The sequence below is a fragment of the Podarcis gaigeae genome (assembly GCF_964106915.1).
Source record: "Podarcis gaigeae genome assembly, chromosome: 2".
NCBI classification, from domain to species: Eukaryota; Metazoa; Chordata; class Lepidosauria; order Squamata; family Lacertidae; genus Podarcis; species Podarcis gaigeae.
In genome coordinates this window covers 91372586-91383151 of record NC_139679.1, presented here as the reverse complement: position 1 = coordinate 91383151, position 10566 = coordinate 91372586, and the positions used below count along the sequence as shown (strand labels likewise).

Sequence of the window (10566 nt, the reverse complement as noted above, 5' to 3'; positions counted from 1 at the left end):
GGTTCAGAGGTGTGCCTCTTTGTGATTTAGGGAACCAATCCCTAAATTTTTATCTTTTTCAGACAGTTCTGTGTACAGTTTGCAACCTACAAAGGAACGTGGGCTTGCTACATCTCATGAATTTTAATAGAAACATATCAAGACTATTTTGAAGCGATCAAGGGTTTTTATTACTATTGGTGGGACCACTCTTGGGCCACGTGTCACAGGATCAAAGGAGTCCAAAGGTCCTGTGGATATTCTATGCATGAAAAAGAAGGAAGGAGTAGAAAGGCGAGACAAGGAATAGGAGACCTGTGACGCTCCAGACATCCTTGGATTCTAACTCCTATTAGCCACTGTAGTGCCAGGATAACAAATGGGCAAGGATAGTGGGAACGATATTCAGACAATGGACCACAAGTTCCTCATTCCTAGAAGAGGGGCTGGATTGATGCAAAGGGTGGGAATTTGTGCTCTTCAATAATGTCTACTATGGCTTGCTATACTTCTGGTTGCACAATACAGTAATACAGTATAGAGCCGATGGCACATATAGCCCTCAAACTAAGAACAGGGAAAGGAAGGATGATTTTGCAATTTCCCAAACATTGCAAGTGAACATGGGAAGAGCAGCAGGAGGAGGATGAAGGGAAGCAGTGTCCAAAAAAACCAACAACAAAGATGTATTTGGCAAGGATGCTTCACCTGACAACTCCATATGCTTGTACAATGGATGCTGCAGTGCTAAACACACGTACATAGCAGGTCTTAGACTTATTTCTGAGTAAACGTGAATCGGATTGTGCTATGAACCAGCAGATTGGCTGATGAACTGTTAGTGTATAATGTATTTCGTCTTTGCAGAGAATTATTGATTTGCTTATTGAAGAGGAATGTTGCCTGCCTTATTACCAATGAGCCTTAAAGAGAGTTCTAAAACAGTGTTTCTATGAGCTGCTCGTAGCATTATTTCCAAGGATGGCCACTGAGGTGCTACTAGTGCAGGATCGACACTGAATGTGTATGAAAGTCATTACCAGTGACTGTTAAGAGGTGGAAGAAGAGGAAATGTCAGCTAGTGCTTGCAAGTGCACAGCTGTTGATGGGCTACCACAAGGATGTGGAACCTCTGGCCTTCTGGATGTTGCCGGACTGCAACTCCCATCACCCCTGACCACTAGTCATGCTGACTGGGGCCAGTGAAAGTTGGAGTCCAGCAACATCTAGAGGGCCAGAAGTTGCCTGTCCCTTGGCTATCAGTTGCTAATACGGGTGCAGCTCATTGCATGACCAGCAGCTGTACGCTTGCATGACGCCAAGGGAACCAGTCTCTGCTTGTTCTGCCATCTCCCGAAAGTTGCTGGGAATTACTTATGTTCCCTTCCCCATTCAGCTGCTCCACAGAGGTGTCCAGTCATTCCCCCGCTACACACTCTGGCCCTGACATTTCTGTGTGCAAGTACATTTTACACTGTTCATGGGACTTCTGCCAAAATTGGGTGCCCCCAGTTTTCCCTTCTTCCTCACAAATTGCCCCAATATTTACAATGTTGTGTGTTTCCCCAAAAAATGTGTTCCCCAGTGGGGTGCAGCAATAGCCTCCCAGCAGCAGCAACATCACCTGCTGCTTATGAAGAGAGGAAGGGTAAAGGAGCAACAAGGTCAGGGTTCTGCAGGGATGCCAAAGGGAGCGTCAGATTGCTTCAGCCTGGGCAATATGTAGGCCTTATCTCAATGCCGTCTCACAATGCTGTTGACAGGAGGCTATTGATGAGGCTCTACTAAGGCTCCTGAATTTCACATACTTTTTTTTAAAAAAGCAATGTAAGTAATCTCTCTCTCTCTCTCTCTCTCTGTGTGTGTGTGTGTGCGTGTGTAAAACTTGTACTGTAGCATCAAGTGGCAGAGAAGCCTTGTATCATTCCAAAAAGTACTCACAATTCTATAGGGAACTGAGGATTCTTAACACAGAACATTGACATTATCCTCTTTGTCAACATTCTCTGTTAAGAAATCCTCAGTTCCTCATAGATTTGTGAATACCGCTTGGAACAATATATGGCTTCTCTGTCATTTGATGCTCCTGTACAGATTTTATACCCAAAGCATTTTGAGTGTCAATTATCCATTGCAATGTAATGTCAAGTTTTCAAATGAGTTTACCTTGGTGGCTGGCTAGAGAAAGATGCTTGAAATAATAGTTAGCACTGTAAGCATTTTTTCCCTGAGAGGAAATTTATGTGGCAAAATAAAATGAAATAGGTGTACAAAAAAGGAACAATTCAAATATAATGTCTCTGTAATGTCTTTTGGCAACACATGCAATACATTCATATTTTAAACCTGATGTTTATGACTCATAAAGTGTAACGATGGTCCACTGAGCTCATATATATGGGAAATGGATATAATCAACCAGCACATAGGAAATCAACTGTACAAAATCTGTAAAAAAACCCCAAACAACTGCCTAGAGGATAACTAACCATTCTCCCTGAGAATTTATAACTTGTATACATTGTGATGTGGTATTACCAGTTATACACAAATCCTCAAAGACACATCCTAACTTTAAGAAATTCAAATATTCGTTGATTAAGCTTCCATTAGGAACAGTGCTTGTTGGAAAGGGGCTTTTGTCACTGTGATTCTCCACAGGGCTAATGAATGACCAAACTGAGACACATACAGAGGTGATCAGGTGAACAATAAGACATTTGCATCTAGCCAGAGTCCTTGCTTCTAATGCTAAGGTGGGTGTCATTTGAAGTCTATCTCCAATTTTATTTCTACACCACCCGGAGAGCTTTTTATCAAATGGTTTATAAATCTTCTAAATAAATAACAAAAAGTAACCCACTTCAGATCTTAGATTGTTTATTGTTCAGCAACAGTCTGCAACTAAATGTTTAGGGCTCACAACACAAGTACAACACCTATGCAGAGAATTCAAGTTCTGGAAGAATATTTCATGTATACACAATGTGTGCATAGTAAAAGCAGATCATCCATTGAATATTCTTATCACTGAAAAGTAGTGTTCAGGTCGAAAGTGGAAAATGTACTGTCACCACCACTGTGGAGTAATAGTACACTGGTCTTTAAGAGGGGTTGATATGAGAGAGAAGTGGCTGAGATTGGTTGTTACTTAGCAAGGAAGAATAGAGAGAGATCCCTGCAGCACAGTAAATGTTGTCTTTACAAGTTAACAATATTATTTTCTTAAACATCAGAAGCCTGATTTATTAACAGAGAAAGCAGCATAAGCCCCATTATCATCTCCTTTAAATTATGCACAGCATAATCTACTGTTAAAATGCTGCTGCCATCATTGTGTTTGATTTAATTCCATTATCAGTTGTGCAACCTCAAAGTATAATTATTAAAAAATGTGATATGTTCCTGTTTTTTGTACAATATACCAGTGAACAGCTGGAAATACCATTTCTTAGAAGAACTGACTCCTACTATTCTCTAATAATATTTATTTGTTCTTTTCTTACATTTGCCTTGATTTAGAATAAACTCTCCAGATATTTCCTGGTGGGGTTTCTCTTCCCTGCTGATGACCCTGCCCACCCACCTTTATGCAGAGCACCACCAGGAACCCAACTGAACATGCCTTCTGAAATTAAAAAACGAGGAAGATCAATATCTAGGTATTGTCAGTAGCAGCTGTTCACTATTTATCACAAAGACTTTGACTGAATTTGTAGCATGTGTAACACAGAACTAATTAGAAATGTTCATTCTCTGTAAAATCCTGGTAATTAGTGACATGGGGGTTACTAATTTAATTGGCAGAATTGAATTTAGCAGAGAATTGGCAGATCTGGTTCTAGAGGTTTAATTACATGGAAAATACAGGTATTTGTTTGATGAGTGGACTATGTTACTTTATTCTTAGACATTTCTATGATATGCAAAAATTACCCATATTTATTTAGTTATTTGTTCATTGGTTAAAATATTTCCTTATCATGAGTCTGTTGGGATTCGCAGGATGATGAGTAAGTCTGCAGGCTTTAACAGGCTGGTGCAATACTCTGTGAAGTGCTGGGTCAGAGTGACTCAGCAGGAATATGATTGGCTATCACCTGTTTTAAAAGGAAAGCCTGTTCAACAGTAATGTTGGTTGTGGTGGTGGTTGTGCTGTGGTGTGGTTGTGCTGTGGTGGAGAGTATTTGTTTGCCTTAAGGAGCAGGTACTCTGTATGGACTGTTTTTGTAAATACCTGTATATAGCTCACATTAAAAAGACTGCACTGGAAAAACCTGGGACTCTGAGCGTTTCTGCAAAAAGCGCCGTGAGGAATTCGCGACAGAGTCCTGACAATAGGCTTCACCTCCAGGCTCTGCCATGCCTCTTTTTCATTTTTCTATGGCTGATAACCAGATGACTGATTCCTCCTCCAAGGAAAAAGGAAGACATGCTAACTGAGAGTGTCACAAGAATCACACATGAAACACCAAGGCTTAAGTGCCAGGAAAGTCCCTATTGCACATTGTGATGTCTGGAAGTTTGGCTTTGGCTTGGAATGAGACCTATGATGGGAATGTAGAAATTATGGGGTCTAACCTATTCAAAAGGAATCCAGAGATTTCCAACCAGTAGATCATGATCTACCTGTAGATTCCCAGCTGATCCTAGTAGATCACAGGATCCTTATTGTGTATAAAAAGTTACGGGGGGAAAGCAAAAAAACCTCTGTGCAAGCCTACCCCCCCCCCAAAAGCTCAGCAATTCTGGTCAATCCACTCACTCCATGCACACTCGTCCTCCCTCCAATGACAATGGACTGATGGTTTTTTAATACTGGGAGTAGATCACAGTCTCTTGGGAGCTGGACATGCCTAGACCAAACAGGAAGAGATGAGCAGCATCTCTGGAAATTGCTCCTGGTATTAAAATATTTCTGTGTGTCTAATTCTCAGCTTGGAAATTTCCTCAACTGATGGACACCTGCTCTGAGTGACTTCTTGTGCTCCATTATCTGCAAAGCTCATGGCTTTCTAAATACAGAGGAACATTTTAGGGAAGTCCTCTAACAGGATTTGATCTGTTATGATGCTTGGCTGTTTCTTTCCTGTGCTTAGAAATAGTTACAGAGCAAAATTTAATTATTACCTTTGCTGAGCATAATTATGATGGTTGCTGAGCATGACCTATATTCACTGGATCATTACCAGGACCACATTCATGTAGCTCAGGTGCATATCTGGAATTAGAAACCCCCAAGGACTGCAATGGTTTCCCATATGAGTCAGGTAATGTTAGATGCAAGAAGTGTGGCACTCTTGCACACAGCACTCCCCAACACACAGGGCAAAGGTCATCCCTGAACAAAGGCCTATCTATTCACTGAAACCCTACAAATTGTTGCGCCTCAGTTGTAGAAGGACTTTTCTGGACATCTGAAAGTTTCTTGCATTCACCTCTGAATTTTCTTGAACATTTGTGCAATGTCTGTGGGATATTTGTGACAAGAATAACAGATTGCACCTGAATATGGAGCATAGGTCATTCAACGGAGGACACCACAGAAGTAATATGTGATTCATGAGGCCAGTCAGGCTGTGCAACTAACACCAGTAAACAGTTTATGAATAAACTCCCAGCATAAAACGGTTCCATAGCAGAGCTTTAGAGGACACAATGAGCAAGTCAAGAGCTGCATGAAATGCTCTTTGTCTTCTAGGCATGGATGTAATTGAAGATTCAGTATCAATTTTGCTGAGTTATTTTTAATTGTTCTAATTTGCTAGAGCAAATTAGGTGTAGCATTGTTCTCAGCAGGAGATATATATCTGTGCAAATAAGGATGATAATATGCACTTTACCAAAAAAAAAGGAAAGAAAACAACTCACAATGAAAAATGGCAAAGCCACTTAGTGTAAATTAATTAGACTTCCTGCCCTTCTAAAATTAGGATGCTGATATTTTTGAATAGCTGGGATATGATTATTAGTTTTGGCTTCTGTCAAGGTCAAGAAAAAATGCTCCCAAATACTAGTTGGTCCTGAATAACGCAAAGTAGGTGTCATTTAACAAAATGTATATACAGAACAGAACAATAATGACTTTTCTCCTTTTGCTCACCTTTGACTCCCTCGTCATCTAAGGGTCCAACCTGTTACTGCAACATTTCCTCTCTTGAATGCTTCCTTGATTTCTTTCTCCATCACCACATCTCCCTCAGCATTTTGATCTGTGGCTTAGCAGCCCAGAGATTACTCTTGGGGCCTGGTATCACCACCCACAATGATTCTGTGGAGGAGCTTGCTTGCTGGATTCAGTGCCATCCTTGATGTACAGAGTGATGCCACCTCCAGTATGTCCTACCCTGTCCTTTGGTCCTTCCCAGAGAGAACCATGTTCTACTGGTTCCCTCCATTTGCTTGCATGAATCTTCCATTTGCTTCCTCTGCTCCCTGCTGGAGCCCCTGCACACACACCTGAATCTACTCCAGGGAGTTAGAGAACCCCACAGAGAAGTTATGGGAGCATGGGAAAGGAAAGGATAGAAAGGGGAAATCCTGTTGTATTTGTTGGTGCACCATTGGCTCTCCCCCTCTATTTCCGGCTTTACCCTTATAGCAAAATCTGCATGAATAAGTGTATGCCTTATTATGCCTGGGGGAAAGGGGGGGAGGCCTAGCAGAGGGCAGCAACCTATATAAAGTAAGAAGCTCATAGCTTACAAGTTAATGAAGTAATCTTTTAGTGTTACAACATGTCTCTGCCTATGACAACTGCAAGAAAACAAATACGTAATATACAATTCAGCAACAGGGAAGATTTTATATCTCTGGACTATAAAATGTTAATGGGATTACAAAGGATCTGATTTGTGTAGTTAAGCTTCATTCTCAGAGTTCTGAGAGCATTGTGAGATATATTGGTGGTAGTGACTTCTAATTATTGCCACAGCATGCACTGAATATCTCTAAATTATTTATGTAGTTTGCATAATTCTGCCTCTTTCTATAGACAGATATAGGAGCCAAGTCATCCCTCAGAGGTCTTCATTGCATTAATATATATGGTCAATATGCATTCGTGCCTAGCCCTCACCTGATTAATTATGATCACAGAGGTTGCGTAGTCTCCTTTTTAATTTAAGCCTTGGTTGAAAACTTTATGGTGGTACTCAGAATTAAATTATTAGGCTGGGTGGAAATAAATATTTAAGTGTCATGCGGTTTTAATTGAAAGCTTGATCCCAGAACAGAAATGAATCAAGAGTAACAAGTCTTTCTGGGTCTGAGACGACACTGGTTATTTATGAAAACTAGGCTAGGATAAAATCCCCCTTTCCTTCAGGAATTGAAAGGGTGGATTGCAGACACAGTGAAAGGACAGGGCTTTTTTTTTCTTTTTGGAACTAACCTCTTAGTGTAGACATTTTATTAAAGAGATAACCATTTGTGGATGAACTCCAGCCTAGCTTCCTGAACTGAAAGTCATTGTTCCAGTCTCATCACACACCCAGAACCCACATCATGTGTGGCAGGTAAGGATGGGGGAGAAGATAGTTCAATCTTAATGCAACCCTACCCAAGTTGCACTTTTTGAATCAATATGCTGTGATGCAGTTCTCCAACCAAAGAATGTGTACAAAGTTGTGTATATCTAGTGAAACCCTGCATTCAAACACATAGATGAGTGAAAATAACATTATGTTTGGGAGGGAATAACTTTTAAAAAAATGTGCATATTAGCAGAAACGGGCACTAAAATGCTAATGGATTCATAGGAGGATTCACCCCCCCCCAAAAAAAAACCCCACCAAGAACTGATGCAGAAATGTGGAAGACTGGACTTAAGACAGGAAACCAACAGACACTGAGGGAGTGCTAAGCCCAAGTCATACCCCACCAAACCACTCAACTCTGGCTCCATTAGTCAGACATGCCACCCAGGGTGTTCCAGGTCCTCCCTACTAGGCTAGTAACACAAGGGCAGCCCTACATAGAGCACATTAGAGTTACTAGCCTTGGACTACAGTGGTTGGGCTGGAATGGCCATAGACAAAGCTGGTAAAAGGCATTTCTTAGCCACAGAGGACACTTGGGCCTCTAGTGACAAAGATGTGTGCAGGATTAACCCCAAGCTATGCAATTACTCCTTCAGAAGGAGTGCAAACCCCATCCAGAACAGGTAACTTGCCAATTTCCCGAACATGGGAAACTATTGTTGCTATCCTTTATAGATGTCACCTAAGAAATAATGACGGATGCTCTGGGCACTATCCAGCTAACTCATTCTGTCAGTACAAAGATTTCCACTTGCACAATGAATGTTCCCCCTCTCCCCCCCCCACTAAATCTGTTCTGGGTTTTTCTGAACAGATTTAGGGAGGGTGCAGAGTGCACATGGGGACAGGAAGAGGGGAGAAGTTCAACTGAGCAAGTGCACTGACAGAACAAGTTGGTTAGATGCCACCCCATACAAAGAAACAAGATGTCAGGAGCAATGAATTATGTTTGTGTCCTTGGGCTATCTGCAGAAAGAAATGTATATAAACATAAGTGGTCCAGTAATCCTATCATTAGAGAAGTCCCCCCACCCTGCTACAGGATCTGACAAGTGAAAATTAAATGTTATCCCATGGCAAGCTTTGAAAGATTCTCACCATTTGGATACAGGGAAGAATGATGAAAGTGTTGCATTGCTAGGGACAATTTCCTGAACATGGATCAGTTTAGGAGTGGTTCTGCTTCACAAACCAATCTCTCACATTTTAAAGACATTGACACTGTCAATACCTGTTAACGGACTCTCCCATTGTCCTTCAGGTTTTTAAAATCATGTTTGCTTGATAGTGTTAATGAACCACCTTTTATATTTTGTGTTTTACTCATATAAGCCAACAGGGGCTAAACCAGGAGTCCTGTCTCTTTTTTTACCTCCTAAAGCAGATGAGTTTCAGTGTATAACTGTTCATAACATTCATAACAACCAACCATTGTGCACATTCAGCAGGTCTCATGGATAATGTGCACATAATTCTTCCAGAAAGAAGGAACTGTGCATGATTCCCAGTCAATACACAGAATCACCAACAGGTCTTGGGAAATGTGTGTATACTGACTCAACTTTGCACATTCTTCAGCCATATGCACAATCCCAATTTTGAACAATGGGGAATTGTATGAAAAATGCACATGTCCATGAAATATGTAACACCAGAATACCCCTCAGTTGCCTCAAAAGGTAAGAGAGAGAAAAAGCTGCAGACCAACCATGAACATTTTACTGAAATTTCTCTTCTACCCCTTTAACAATTTTCTGATGCAATTTATTTTATCATTATTTGATGGGAAATGGTTAAAGAAACATGGGAGGAATTCTTGGCACAGCACTAAAAGGAACCATTTTTGTACCTGACGAGACGATGGGCTTCAGCTTACTAAGCAGTTCTGAAGAAAGAGCATCAAAGCTAGAAAGCATACACACAGTGGCAAGTTTTTCTCCTTCACGCAAAGTATTAATGCTTAGCTCTCCGCCTTGAAGCTAGATAACAATGCTTTATTTATTTCCTGGCACAGCAATTGCTCTTTGTTACTCAGTGGTCTCAGTGAATTAATGGAGATCAGAGGGGAGAAGAAAAGAGAGACTAACATCCATTTCATGGTTGGCATTTCAGCCTCAGTTCTTTGTAATGATTTCCATTTATCAACAATCAGCTACTGATTGCAGCTGCCCACCTCTCTTCCTACCTGAACCAAGGTATACCTGCAAGCCACAGTTTTCATTTTCCATTTGGTTCAGACCATCCCCATTCGATTACTACTTTTGCTGATGTCAAAGCTGTGATGACAATCAGCAAAATGGAGAGAATCAATCTGAATTTGTATTTCACTTCTAACAGTGGGTGTTAAAGAAGTCCCGGGATTGCCACTTCAAGCAGAATTTAATCAGTAATCCATATTATTTATCCACAGTTTACAGGGTCTGAAATTCTGCAGGAAAGCTAGCATCCTCAGTGCCTCCTGATTCAATGAACTCACTGCATCGTTTCCTCCAATTTCGCTCTTCAGTAGGTGTTTTGGACTACTGTTGCCTCAAGCAAAAGACAGAGATATGTTGTAAATTAAGGTAGCTAAATAATTAACCCCATTAAGGAGTCTCGGAGGGCAAGTTAATAAAGTGCTCACTGGGACCTGTGGACAATGAATTATATCTCCCACCACTGTGTCTACATGGGCTGGAGAACTAATTTTATGCCACTGTTACACCCCTGGGCTTAACTGTTAGCGATCTTGAAACGGGGTGACATTGCTGATACAGAGCATAATAAATATGTTTTGCACAAGGGAAATTAAAAGAAACAAATTTCTGAAATGCGTTTCCTTGAAGATGAATGTATTGTACTTGCCAGTTCCAAAGGTTTAAAAAATATACAGCATTTGAATGTGGAACAAAACTACTCTAAACCCATAACCATGTGCATTAAAAAGATACACTTGCAGAAGTGGATAAGAATCTGGTGAAAAACAACACCTGGACCATTATTGTTGTTGTGTGGCATTTAACAGTGCATAAGAAGCTGGCTTCTCCCCACTTACACACGTTGGACC

General features: G+C 40.8%; 1 long non-coding RNA gene across 1 annotated transcript; it reads left to right on the top strand.

Annotated features, from left to right (window-relative positions):
- Positions 1-1961: 1961 nt before the first annotated feature.
- LOC310839838 lies at positions 1962-10296 on the top strand. The gene is made up of 4 exons (XR_014561683.1): positions 1962-2017; positions 2641-2735; positions 3502-3641; positions 9931-10296. It is a non-coding gene; the product is annotated as an uncharacterized lncRNA (long non-coding RNA).
- The last annotated feature ends 270 nt before the right edge of the window (positions 10297-10566 follow it).